At 38.2% G+C, this 15,081-nt stretch overlaps 1 non-coding gene across 1 annotated transcript; it reads left to right on the top strand.

The window, feature by feature from the left end:
- The first annotated feature begins 7,389 nt into the window (after window positions 1-7,389).
- On the top strand, window positions 7,390-7,495 carry LOC130033761 (U6 spliceosomal RNA). Its single transcript, XR_008793980.1, has one exon. It is a non-coding gene; the product is annotated as a U6 spliceosomal RNA (small nuclear RNA).
- Window positions 7,496-15,081: the final 7,586 nt, after the last annotated feature.

Raw genomic sequence — 15,081 nt, 5'->3', positions numbered from 1 at the left:
TTTTTAATTTTTAAAATATATTTATTTATTGAATCACTGTGGGAAAAGTTACAAAGCTTTCAGGTTTAAGTCTCGGTCATGCAAATATCAAACACATTTCCCTTTACCAATATTTATTTTTCACCACGGAGAACCCCAATAACCACCCCCCCAACCCTCCCAATGCCTGAGGTAGATGAATTCTAGTTAACACTCTATCTTCTTTGACTCGATTCATTGTTTCGACAAAAGATGCACCATTATTATTTAGAGTTTACACCCCCAAATCAGACATGCTGAAAAGGCATTTTGAAATAATTTATTTTCTATAGCTGGTCACAAGAATTAAACAATGTCACGCCACCTCCTATTGTGGCCGCGCGATTTTGGATTCCTGGTATTTTACTTATTAACCCTGGAAGTATTTCTGCTGAGAGTCAGATAATTATGAGATTGGTTTCGGTGCTCTGGAGCCATGGCTGTGCCGAGAGCTGCTCGTGGGGGGAAACTCGTGACCTCGTTAGGGCGTGAAGGACAAGCCAGGAACACCCCCCTTCCCATGAGGTTTTAGTTGCCCCATCACGATCAGCTCATACCTGGCTTTCCACAAAGCTCCAAAGCGTTTTCCAGAGGGAAAACGGCAGAAGGGACCAACACCCTTTCCCCTCCAGGCAGGCATGGTGGCGTGGATTAACGCATAATCCATTCACTTTTCTGCCCGGCAGCTTAATTTTTTTTTATTCTTTATTATTTTTTCTTTTTATGTTTATTTATTGAATCACAGTGGGAAAAGTTACTAAGCTTTCAGGTTTAAGTCTCGGTGATACGATGATCAAACACCTTTCCCTTCACCAGTACTCATTTTTCACCAGGAAGAAACCCAGTATACCCCCCCTCCCACCCCTCCAAATGCCTGTGAGGCAGATGATTTCTACTTAACTCTTCTCTACATTGATTACATTCATTATTTTGACAAAAGATCCACCATTATTGTTTAAAATTTCCCCCCAAACAATCAGAATTGCAGAAAAGGCATTGTGAAATACTTTGTTTTCTATAGCTGGTTATGAGAATCATATAATGTCACGCGGCCACGATTTTGGATTTCTGCAAAGAGCCAGATAATTACGAGATTGGTTTCTGTGTGTCTGGTGTTATGGCCATGCCGAAGAGCCGCCTGTGGTGGATAACTCGTGACGTTGGTAGGGCGTGAAGGATGTGCCAGTACCACCCCCTTCCCATGAGACTGCAGTTGCCCCGTCACTGCCGGCTCATACCTGGCTTTCCTATAAGCTCTGAGGTGGCAGCCACCCTGCTGCCAAGGAGGGAAAAGGCAGAAGGGAGCAACACCTTTTCCCTCCTGGAGCGCATGGCGCCGTAGTTTAACACATGGTCCATTCACTTTTCTTCTGCAAGCTGCTGGGTTCTGGACTAAGTCCTTTTGCCTCTGGAGCCATGGCCGTGCCAGAGAGTCACTTGTGGGGGGCAACTCATGACGTCGGTAGGGCATGAAGGACAAGCAGGTACCATCCCCCTTCCCATGAGACTGCAGTTGCCCCTTCACTGCCGATTCATACCTGGCTTTCCAATAAGCTCTGAGGTGGCCACTACCTTGCTGCCAGGGAGGAAAAAGGTGGAAGGGAGCAACATCCTTTCTCTCCCGGGGAGGCATGGCGCCATAGTTTAACGCGTGGTCCATTCACGTTTCTTCCACAAGCTGCTGGGTTCTGGGTTAAGTCCTTTTGTCTCTGGAGCCATGGCCATGCCAGAGAGCCTCTTGTGGGGGGCAACTCATGACCTCGGTAGGGTGTGAAGGATGAGCCGGTACCACCCCCCTTCCCACAAGACTGCAGTTGCCCCATCACCGCCAGCTCATACCTGGCTTTCCAATAAGCTCTGAGGTGGCAGCCACCTTGTATGCAGTCCAGATGCATTTCTGCCAAAAGCTGCTGGGTTTCAAGATTTGTTTCTGAGTCTCTGGTATCATGGCTATTAATCAGCTTGATTAGGAGCCAGAGAGGGCGTTTGTAGGCAGCGACTCAGGGTCTCATTGGGATGGGGAGAAAGAGTCCGCTCCATCCCCATGTGGTGAGGCCTTGTGTGGCTCGCCACTGCAGGCCCAAACCTGACTGTCCAGTGGCCTCTGGAGGATGGTGGTAACCGGGCTGCCAGGGGGAACAGGCCAAGGTATGAAACCTATTCCCACCTGGAGTGGCCCAGCGCCAGTAACCTACTGCAGGAACAGGATGCATTTCTGTCGAAAGCCTTTGAGTTCCGAGATTTGTTTCTGAGACTTTAGGATCATGGCCGTTAGGCAGTTCAATCAGGAACCAGAGAGGCCATGCCTCCAATTATATAGCTGAGCCAGAGGTGGTTTGTGGGTGTGTCTCCCACATACCTAACTTTTGGCCATTTACTTTCTTGGTAAACTTTGCCCCAAGTTTTTGGAGCCTGGCCAAAGGCACAGCAGCAATTTTGGGGTATCTGAAAGTCTGATGTTGCCATCAGGCTGCTGATACACTCACCTCACAGGTACAGATTGACCTACTGGCGGCACCATACCCCCCCATCTTTGTCATCTTAATTTGAATTTCCCTAATAATAAGTGATGATGAGCATTTTTTTCATGTACCTGTTGGCCATCAAACTTGAAGAATGTTTTCTAAATTTGGATAAGGATTTCGTTGGATCTGCATAGTAGTTTAGGTAGGATGGTTGATCCTTCCAATCCATGAGCATGGAATGCTTTTCCTAAGATTTTCCTAAGATTTCCTAAGATTTTCTTCAATTTCTTTTTTGAGTATTTTGATCCTGCTGGTTGTAAGTCTCTTGTCTCTTTGATTAAGTATATTCCTAGGTATTTTTTTAAATGGGATAGAGTCTTTAATATCTTTCTCCTCTGATTCCTTATTTGTATATAGGAATGCAACTGATTTTTGTGTACTGAATTTTATCAGGTAATGTTACTGTGTTGGTTTATTATTTCTAGACACTTTTGAGAGGACTCTTTAAGGTTTTCAATGTATATCATCATGTCTTCTGAAAATATAAATAATTTTATTTCCTTTTCAGGGAGTGGTAATTCTATAGAATCATAGTACATCAAGAGCAGAAACTGTTATTATTATTATTATTATTATTATTATTAGCAGTACTAGTAGGAGTAGCAGTAGTATTGACACTCGGGGATCACTCCTGCTAGAGTCAGGGGACCATACGATATAGTGGGGACAAAACCCAGGTTGGCTACATTCAAGGCAAGAACATTAACTGCTGGTTTATCTCTCTGTCCCCAGTTACTGTTATTAATATATTTTACTGTAAGAAATCATAACTGTTCAAAGGAAGTTAGGAGTTGGGGGAAATGGAAGTCAAGAATAGACTTTTCCTTTTAGTATTTATAGAAGTTTGTGTGTGGAGGGTAAGGGGTTTGAGAGGGAGGCAAAGAGATATTTAGGGAAGTAAATAGGGAACTTGGAGGATATTTTCAGAAGATAATTTTTAGGAGACCTCCCCAGTGGTGTTTGGGGTCAAAGGGGTCATTTCCCAATATATTTAGCCTCATGCTCACAACATACAGTTTCATTACTTGTTTTTATAGTGCTTGGGGCCATCAGGCCTAAGTTAGATGGTGCAAGAGGAAAACATGAGGTATTAGAGATTCAACTATGAATTTTGCATGTAACAGGGAAAGATAGATCTTTCTTTTGATCTATCTCCTTGTTCTTATTCTCCTTTAACTTAAGCATATCTGAAATGTTTAGTCACTTATTATGTAGAGAATTTTCCTAGGTTAGTGGAGAATGTGGAAAAGGCATAAGTTCTATCTGAAAGCTTGTGATCCAACAAGAAATGAAACAAATGAACAATTGTAGTAATAGTAGGACAATATACGGTGAGTAACGAAACCTAGTATAGAAAATAATGTGTGAGGGACAGAGAAATAATACAAAGGTTTAGGCACTTGACTTGTATTAAATGTCCCTGTTTTGACCCCTGACACTGCACATGGTCACCTAAGAACTTCCAGGAGTGATCACTGAGCACAGAGCCAGGAATAGGCCCTCAGAACCACCATGTGTGATCCCCCGACAGATTTTTATAATGGAAATAATATGTGTAGTAACTTAAAGTAGGAAGTTATTAGTTTTACTATGAATGTGGAACAGGAAAAATGTGCAAGAGTGGAAATCTAGTTCTATGTACTGAATAAAATTGCAACTTTTGGGGATTTCTAAAAAATTACTTGCAAAAAAAATTAGAGTCTTAGTTATATTCTCCAAAGGCCACTTTTTAACTAACTAGAGATAATAGTCTATCTTTTCAGAAGTGTTCCTGACTTCTCAAAGCAACATTCAACATTCAAGGAGGAACAATTAGTCTTTGTCTCTCATTAATAACAGAATCAGCAACTCAGCAAGGAAAAGCCAGCAGTGACTTTTCAATCACCCCTTAAGATCCCCAAATTGTTCTGAGAAATCCCCAAATTTCTTATTGGAAGGACATGCTATATATTTAGTAACAAGTTCCTCCTAGCCTTCAACATTGCAGAGACACAGAATTTGAAAGTTCACGGAAAATATGGAGAACTTGTGGGTTTTGTTACTTGGCAACTGAGCTCTATGTTGTTAAAATAAGAAATTTGTTGTTTTATAATTTGATAAATGTAATACATGTTTTTTTTTAATTTTTCTGGGTGTTATGGAGGCTGTAGGTTTATTGTTCCCAAAAAAATCATACTTGCTGGACTGACTTTCCTCTTATACTATTGTCATCTAAAGTGGCTCCTTCATGAACTGTTGGTTTCTAGGTAAAGGAACAGACCTCATGAGAGTTCCCAGGAAAGACAAGGAAGTATTCAGAGAATGAGAAGAATGTTATCAGGGAACTAAGACAGCTTCCATGCTTGTAGCTGTGATAGAAGAGCACATCAGAGAGACAGAAGTCAGAGTAGTGACGTCATCCTGAGATTAGAGGGGAGATTACTACATCTCCTCCAGTTCTGGGAGAAAACCTCTCCTGCAGCCTCATTCCCTTTGCCGCTGTCTCTTGTGAGCTTGCCCCGATTCCATGCCCAGTGGAGGAAAATGGATCAATGTGGCACCAGATTTCCTAACCCTTTACTCAGGACTAGTGTTTCCACAGAGGAAATGACGGGGAAATGGGAAGAATAACTGGCGTAAAGTTTTGGGAGAAAATGAGATAAAGGGTGCTTTTTGTATATTAAAAAAAGGTCATCCAAAACTCAGAGGCATATTATTATGTATGTATGTTGGATACTTTGGATTCAGATGTATACCTTACTCTATCTCTTCTCACATATCAGTGTTGTTTCAAAAGATGAGATTTTTGTTTGTTTGGTGGTACACTTGCTGGTGTTTGGAGTTGCTAGGAGTAATGCTTGGGATTAAATCTGGTCCTCCTGCAAAGAATGCATTCAGTTGAGCTATTTCTCTGGCACCCAAATTGGAGTTTTGTTAAAGATATCCTTTAAAAAAATGTGTGTCAGTGAGTCAATAAGTGGGGGATTATTGGTATAAAATATTCCATTTACTCTGGGCTACCAGATAATAAAATCCTCTGCTCATTTATGGGCTAATTCTTCAGTTTGTAAAAGGGGGAAGTATAATGACATTGGTACTTTACAGTTCACAAGGAAATGTTCTATACTTTGAGAGCATAAAAAGTACTTCTTCTTTATTACTTTTTGATGATCTTTGAGTAAATTTAGGAGGATGAAATTTATGAAATTGACATATAGCTTGAATATGTTTTGTTGTTATTTTCACTGATATACCTGCAATTGTCTTGAGGAATTTGATACATATGTATGTAAAATCAATACTTTTAAACAAATTTATCACCTTGAATATACTACTCTATATGGATTATGTAAAATTTTTATGATTGTTAATAAGCTGGAGCAATAGCACAGCGGTAGGGCGTTTGCCTTGCACGCAGCCAACATGGCCAACCCGAGTTCGATTCCTCCGCCCCTCTCGGAGAGCCCCGCAAGCTACCAAGAGTATCTCGCCCGTACGGCAGAGCCTGGCAAGCTCCCAGTGACGTATTCGATATGCCAGACACAGTATCAACAAAGTCTCCAATGGAGACGTTATTGGGCCCACTCGAGCAAATCGATGATCAACGGGAGGGCCTTTACCTTTACCTAATAAGCTAAATTCTCACTCAAATTAATAAAGTATGCTTTGAGACAGAGGTTTTACCTTATGATTATCTGTAAATCACAGATTCTGTGATTTGCAAATAAGATATAGGCTATGACATTGCTCTATTAACTGAAAGCAATGTCAATCTATGTTCAATAAAATGTTATCTAAAGATTCTTATCATTCTAAAATCCAAAAGATCTATGAATGAATGTAGACTGGTTTTCAAGCTGCTTCCATATAAGTATGATATTCCACTAAAACATTAAAAAACTAAATTCATTGATACTACCTGACACTTATTTATAGTATATTTGCTATAGAAAATTATAGACATATAGAAGAAGGGTTACAGAATAATAAATCTTTATGTATCTATCCACTTAACTTTAAACCCTATTCTTAGAAGGAAAGCTTTGAAAATTCTGAAAAAGCAATACCAACTTAGCTTTGGCGATCAAGCAGAGACTCTCCACAGATGGAAGAATACTAACATGTTGACCTTTGAATAGGAACTGATTATCTGATCGGGCAATTCATTAACGACAGGGGTCTACCATTTATTACTCACAGCAAACTTTGTACTAATGCAAACCATTAGTGTTTGATTATAGCTGAGAGGACAGACAAGAGCTAGTGGTTAAAAGTGGCAAATCATAAAAAAAAATACCAGGACAAAAGTAGCAGAATCAAAGTACAAAATGAGCTATTTTGATAAGGAAGTCAGGGGTGATCATCTTGAATCGTCTCATTTGACAGATGTGAAGGAGTCATACATTTTCTGGGCAAAGAAATCAGCATTTTGGGCAGAGAAGAAAGAATGAGCAAATGAACCACAGTTTTGGAGCGTCTAAGATTTATAAATAAAATTACATGACAACAAAAAAAATTACATGACAACAAGTATTTGCTTTAAAGTAATTCTTAGCATGACTGGGAAAAAGGAATATAATAATTCTATAGAAAAATAATACTGCCCTTATAAATATGGCATTTAAGATTAGATGATAGGTAGATAAAGATTTATTATGCTGTACTTCTTTCTGTATATGCCTACAATTTTCTATATCAAAAGTACATTTGAGAACCTTTAGAATTTGTTTATAGCCCCAGTTATTATCTAATTTAGTAGTGTTAAAAGGATGACTTTTTTTACTACTTAAGAATATTGAATTTATTGATCTGAAGAGAATACTGTTCAGAATATCTGCAAGATGGGCTCTGAAAATTCTCTAGCCCTGTGCTCACTTTGGCAACACATATACTAAATTCGAATGATACAGAGAGTATTAGCTCAGCCCCTGAGCAAGAATGACACAAAAATTTATGAAGAAAAATTTCTAGCTCTAAGACTAACTTTTGTTCTAGAAGAATATAGCTTTCATATTATTGATGAAATAATGTAAATAATATCTAACAAAGTGTTAACAAAGTCAGCTTTAAAAAACATCAACTTTTTAGACTATAGACCAAACATGATTGCCACTCAATGTTTCTTTTGCAAACCACAACACCCAAAAGGAGAGAGAGAACAGAGGGGAATGCCCTGCCACAGAGTCAGGGTGGGATGCGGGGGATGGGGGGTGGGAGGGATACTGGGATGCGAGGTGGTGGGAAGTGGGCACTGGTGGAGGAATGGTATTTGATCATTGTATAATTGAAACCCAAGCACAAAAATGTGTAAGTCTGCAACTGTACCTCATGATGTCTCACTATTAAAAATTTTTTTTAATAAAAAAAATAATAAAAGACAATACTATTGTTAGGGTGAAAAAAATCAACTTTTGGGGAGTATGGTTTTTATATAATAAAGTTAACATATTTAAAATATACAATTTGATGACATTATGAAAAATAGCTATCAAAATAAAAAATATCCCCACTTCTTTAGAAAGTTCTCTTGTAACTCTTGAGTCCATTTCTTTCTCGTCCCAATAATGTTTAAGGAACTGGTAATTTGATTTTTATTATCATAAATTTATTTTATTTTTTCTAAACTTCATAATGAAATTAAATACTATGTTCTTAGTCACTTCTTTTTTTTCTGGATAATATCTGTGGTATTAATCTCTGTAATGGTGCAGACCATAAATAATTTTTTATTTATTACTAAATAATGCGGGCTGGAGCGATAGCACAGCAGGTAATGCATTTGCCTTGCACACGGCAGACCCAGGTTTGATTCTTCCGACCCTCTCAGAGAGCCTGGCAAAATACCGAGAGTATCTCGCCCTCACGCCAAGTCTAGCAAGCTCCTTGTAACGTATTCGATATGCCAAAAAGAGTAACAACAAGTCTCACAATTTATTTTGAGATGTTACTGGTGCCCACTCGAGCAAATCGATGAACAATGGGGGTTCTACTGTGCTACTAAGTAGGGCATTATGTCATAAATATACCAATATCTGTGTATTCATACACTTGGTATGCACATTGTATTGATTTCAGTGCAGTGGTTTGGACAGTTTTGAACATAACTACTATGACACTTATGTACAATGTTTTGCATATACATACATTTTCGTTGACATTTAAGAGTATAATTCCTGTGTCATATGCTAAGTATATTTTTTGATTTTTAAGAAACTTCTGAGCTGTTTTTAAAAGTAATTATACTATTTTGTTTATACTTTGAATGTATTAGTGTGCAAAAATTCCAATTACTCTCCATCTTTAACAATATTTAATATTGCCAGTCCTTAATTTCAGTCATTCTGTGGGAGTGAGGTAATACCACAATGTGGTTTGAACTTACATTTCCCCAAATGGCTGATGGTGACCATGTTATTAAATGCTTATTGGACAGCCATGTGTCTTATGAATTGTCTATTGCAAACTCTTGCCTTATTTGACAAATTGTATAATCTCTCTTCTAACCAAGACGAAAACCTTATTTATATGCTATGTATCATGACTTTATCAGTTATAAGTGTTGCAAATATTTCACTCCTGAAATTTTTAATGTTTTAATTTACAAAGAACAAAAGGACTTAACTTTGATAATAACCCAATTTATTCATTTTTGTTTTACTTTAAGTCTTGCCCCAGTTAAGAAATTTTTGTTTGCCACAATTCCAGGAGTTGTTTGGGCCTGTCAGTGGAGAATGGGCACTGGTGGAGGGATGGGTATTCGATCATTATGTAACTGAAACCCAAGCACAAAAATTGTAAGTCTACAACTGTAGCTCATTGTGTTTCACTAATAAAAATTAAAAAAAATAAAATTCTATAATTTTGATTGCTGTAGATTTTTAATGTCTCAACATCAAATAGATAAGTTCTATTCTGTTTGCCCCTAAAAAATCAGATTCTCATTTAATTTTTGATGAAAGAGCAAGAAATATGAAATGGAGCAAGGAAAGCCTCTTCAACAAGTTCTATTGGGAAAACTGGGTAACTACATACATGGAGCGAGAGCACAGCGGGTAGGGTGTTCGCCTTGCAAGCGGCCAACATGGCCAACCCGAGTTCGATTCCTCCGCCCCTCTTGGAGAGCCCGGCAAGCTACCGAGAGTATTCGATATGCCAGACAGAGTAACAACAAAAGTCTCCAATGGAGACGTTACTGGGCCCGCTCGAGCAAATGGACGATCAAAGGGAGGGCCTTTACCTTTTTTTTTTTTTTACACACAAAAAAACTAAACTCAGATCTCTTTCTAATGCCATGCACAAAAGTCAGATAAAATGAATTAAAGACCTCATTATCAGACCTTAATCCTTAAGGCATGCAGAGGAAAATATAGATAGAACCCTTCATGGCATTGAAGCTAATGGTACCTTTATTTATTTATTTATTTTTATTTATTTATTTATTTTTATTTTTATTTATTTATTTATTTTTTAATTTATTTTATTTATTTATTTATTTTTAATTTTTATTGATGAAACACCATGAGGTACAATTGTAGATTTACAAATTTTTGTGCTTGGGCTTTAGTCATACAATGATCAAGTACCCATCTCTCCACCAGTGCCCATTCTCTACCCCCAATAATCCCAGTACCCCCCCCACCCCCCCTCCACTCCATCCCGCCCACCCTGCCCCACCTCTGTCGCAGGGCATTCCCTCTTGCTCTCTTTCCTTTAGAGTATTGTGGTTTGCAATAGATGTATTGAATGGCCATCATGTTAGGTTTATACTCTACTTTCAGCATGCATCTCTCATCCTGAACGGATCCTCCAAACATCCTTTTACTTGGTGTTCCCTTCTCTATCTGAGCTGCTCCCCCCGCCCCCCACCCCCAGCATGTGCTGCTGGCTTCCAAGCTGTGGAACAAACCTCCTGGTACTTATCTCAACTATTCTTGGGTGTTAGTCTCCCATTCTGTTACTTTATATTCCACAGATGAGTGCAATCTTTCTGTATCTGTTCCTCTCTTTAAGACTCATTTTACTTAGCATGATATTGTCCATGTAGATCCACTTATATGCAAATTTCATGACTTCATCTTTTCTAACAGCTGCATAGTATTCCATTGTGTAGATGTATCAAAGTTTCTTTAACCTGTTCTCTGGCACTCTGTTTTTTCCCAAATTTTTGCTATTGTAAACAGTGCAGCAATGAACATACAAGTGAAGATGTTGTTTCGACTATACCTTTTTGCCTCTCCAGGATATATTCCCAGGAGCAGTATTGCTAGGTCAAATGGGAGCTCAATTTCTAATTTTTTGAGAATCGTCCATACTGTTTTCCAAAATGGCTGAATCAATCGGCATTCCCACCAGCAGTGAAGTGAGTCCCTTTCTCACCACATTCGTGCCAACACCAGTTACTTTTGTTCTTTTGGATGTGGGACAGTCTCTGTGGTGTGAGGTGATATCTCATTGTTGTTTTGATCTGCATTTCCCTGATGATAATGATGTAGAGCATTTTCTCATGTGCCTTTTTGCCATTCGAATTTGTTCTTTGAGAAGTTTCTGTTTATTTCATCACCCCATTTTTTTGATGGGGTTGGATGTTTTCTTCTTGTGGAGTTCAACCAGTGCTTTGTATATCCTTGATATCAACCCATTATCAGATGGGTATTGGGTGAATGTTCTTTCCCATTCTGTAGATTGACTTTGTATTATGGTTACTGTTTCTTTTGAGGTGCAGAAGTGAAGCTAATGGTACTTTTAAAGATGAAACAGCACTAACCACACAAGTGGAAGCAAAGTTAAATAAATGGGACTACATTAAATTAATAAGTTTCTTCATCTTAAAGGAAATTGTGACAAGGATACAAAGAGAGTCCAAATAATGGGAAAATTATTGCAAGATACCCATTTAATAAGGGGTTAATATTCAAGATTTATAAGGCACTGGTAGAACTTTACTAGAAAAATACATCCAACCTTATCAAAAAATGAGAGAATAAATGAACAGACTTCCACAAAGAAGAAATAGAAATGGCCAAAAGGCACATGCAAAAACGATTACATTGCTAATCATAGAGAGATTCAAATCAAAACAACAATGAGATACCATCTTGCACTACAGAGACAGGTATGTATCAAAAAGAACAAGAACAACCAGTGCAGGCATGGAGGCAGGGACTCTCATTCAAGGTTGGTGGGAATTAAGCCTTTTTGGAAAACAATATAGGCATTCATAAAAAAAAACTAGAAATTGAACTGCCATAAGACCCAGCAATACAACTCTAAGAATATACCCTAAGGACTCAAAACACAATACTGAAATGTCATCTGTATACTATGTTCATTGCAGCACAATTCGCAATAGCCAGAATCTGCAAAAAACCCAAGTGCTCAAGAACAGATAACTGAATAAAGAAACTGTGGTATATCAACACAATTCATCTACCAGGAAAAATGAAGTTATAAAATTTGCTTATAAATAAACAGACATGGAAAGTATCATGTTGAATGAAATGAGACCAAGAGAAAGAATAGGCATAGAATAATTCCATTCATTTGTGGGATATAAAAATTGTGGAAGATTAACATCCAAAGACAATAGAATTGAGGGTCAGGAAGACTGGTCCATGATTGGAAGCTTACAGCAAGTGGAGGTGGGTAGTTAGGACAAAGAAGCGAACACTAGTTGGAAACAATCACTCTGGACAGAGTTGACTGCTGAAAGGAGAGGAAGGGATATACATGACAACCTTTCAGTACCTGTATTGCAAACTATAATGATCTAAAGGAAAGAGAGGGAAGAGGGAGAGGAAGAGAGGAGAGAGAGAGAGAGAGAGAGAGAGAGAGAGAGAGAGAGAGAGAGAGAGACAGGAGAATGAGGGAGGAGAGAGAGGAAGGATAGTGAGAGAGGAGAGAGAGAGGGGGCTGAGGTCAGAGTGGTGGTGAGAAATGCATTATTAATTGGTATTAAACACTTTTTCTCTTTGAAGAGTGAAATAGATCTACCTCAAATTCTTAACTGTTAGAAAAATAGGAAGATGATTAATTTTTATCTTTAGTTAAATTGAGAAGAGACATTTTGTTTATTTGTTTTGGGGTTCCATCCAGTGGTACTTGATGGCTTCTCTGGGATCTGTGTTTGGGAATCACACCTAGCAATGCACGGAATCCTGTAATGCCAGGATAGAACACAGACCTCCTACAACCAAAGTATCACTCAGTTTTTGAGTATTACTCCCTACAAGAAAAGAAACCTAGTTCAAAAATTTTTACCCAGTGCAGAATAAATTGCAACAAGTTTTTAATTGTATGTACATATGTGTATGTATGAATTTAGTATTCAACCTGAAATTTTCTTGAATTCTAATTCATGTGTGTAGTTATTAATAAATTTTTCTTCAAAGAGTGATAAAGAGTAAGAAAACTATGATAAAGGAATCATAAATGTATAAATGTTAAGGATATATTCAAGATGCAAACCACTGCTTCTAAATAGGAAATTTAAAGTAAAGAATATTGTTAAAGTAACATCAAATAAAGAGATACATATATCTAATTTGCACTACTGACATGAAAGGACAGTTCAGAATTTTCTAAGCTGCAGGACCTTAAGTGTGCATAGATGCTTGAGGCCTCTGCTCTCTCCACTCCTCTCAACCCCACTGAATCTTTATTGTTCTCACAGACTTTAATGGTACTCAGGGGAAAAAACACACATGCTGCAGATGGAGAAAAACCCAAATTCTTCCTCGTTTCATGAGCCGTCAAATCTAGCTGCTGGTGTTTACATTAACAGAGGAATGTGATATTAATATTTAGTTCACTTGGTAGAAATATGGATTTAAACGGGGGGCAGTTTCAGTATTCAGGCTCCAGAGCAAGATCTTTTGCCTTTCTGTGACACACACACACACACACACACACACACACACACACGCACACATGCATGTACTACGAATGTTTATCAGCGTATGTGGCTAAAAAGCCTCAGTTAGATAAGAATAAGTCATGGCCAGCAGGAAGAGGGACAGTCAGAATGAGAGTGTTTACAGCTACAGGGATGCCCGTTGTGCAAGAGAGCTCTGTGAGCCCCGTTGGAGATGAAGTTCCTCATGGACAGCTGCAACATCACAGAATCTGGTGACCTAGATTCAGTTATAGATTGTGGATGTCTCTAGTCTTCCTAGCTACCACTCCGCCAACAGCAGGCTCACAGTTTCCCTGGCTGCCTGGCAAACAGTGCTGACCCATTTCACCATGACAACCTGTGCAGCTCTATTAGAGTCCGCGTACAAGGAAACGCTCACGGCTGGCATTTTGAAGGCTTCAAGATTAAGTTTACTTAGAGTTTTTGAAAAACACATTTCGAAGACCTGACCAAAACTGACATTCTGTGACAGCAGTGGAAAAGTTGAAGAAGAAAAATGTGGAAAAGTTGCTATTGGCTTTTTCTTTGTTTGGAGCTATCAGCAAAACTCTCTATTTTATGTTTGGCTCAGCTAAAGGGGTTGTAAAAATATGTTTTAACCAAAAGGAATAATTTGGGCTCAGGGGTCAACTTTTACTTTTACATATATTCTGGTTCATCTTTTTTTAGTACAGAACTTATAGAATCAAATAATTTAAAATATGATAAAGAATAGTGTTTAAAGGTGTGTACTTACTACAGCTGTGGTGAACCAGTGAATTATTGAAAATCGAATTTCACTGGAAAACTAAAATCATATATTTTCCTTAGGAGGAAGGGGAATGGGTCTGTACTTTGGTAAAAAAACTTACAGTTAGTAAGTGCAACTTGGGAAATTAGAGTCTGGTTTGTACCTTTTGTGCATGTGATCACGTTAAAATAAAGTCTCTGTTTTGTTTTTGGTTTTGGTTTGACAAAAAAAAAAAGCATAGAATTCAAGGCACTTTCAGATCTTTACACTGAAACCCAGATTCCATTCTCAGACTTTTTCTAATTGCTAAAGTACTTTCAAATTTCCTGTGTGATCTTCTCTGTTTCTTATGCCAAAAAAAAAAAAAGGTCAAGGGGCAAAGGAGCTATTTCATACAATGCAGTTTATTCCCAGTGATAGATAGTTTATTCCTTGGGCAGTGAAAACTCTATCTGGAAACCATAGGATCATGCAGAAACTGTACTTTTATATAAAGGAAACAGAAGAGCACCAATAGCTTGACTTCCTGGGAATTAGTTCAGTGAAATTTATGATAAGATGTAAATAAGCCTATAGTACGTTTTTGTAAAAGAAATCACCCTTTGTCTTTTTGTTTGCCAAAGATTCTAAGAATTCTCTTTTTCATTATCTTTCACTCTGGCATTTTTGTTCATAGCCTCAAAAGGTTTCCTGTCCTCTTGCAAGGACTTAGTTTCCTTTCCAGGTCCTTCCTGTTTCTGTGTTTTTCAGAAGTAATTTCTATCCTGTGTGAAAGAATTGGTTTCCTTTTGCACAAGAAGCATCCACTCTAATATTTGTAGCTGTAAGTGCCTGCCACTCTTCAACCTAAGGTCTGCGGTCAGTAAAAGGTTTATTAAGTTTACTAAGCTTCTAATACATTGCTGCAGATTACATTT

This window comes from Sorex fumeus, unplaced genomic scaffold, assembly GCF_029834395.1.
Source record: "Sorex fumeus unplaced genomic scaffold, SorFum_2.1 ptg000054l, whole genome shotgun sequence".
Lineage (NCBI taxonomy): Eukaryota > Metazoa > Chordata > Mammalia > Eulipotyphla > Soricidae > Sorex > Sorex fumeus.
The sequence above is the reverse complement of the archived record's forward strand: the minus strand, read 5'-3'. Positions and strand labels throughout refer to the sequence as shown.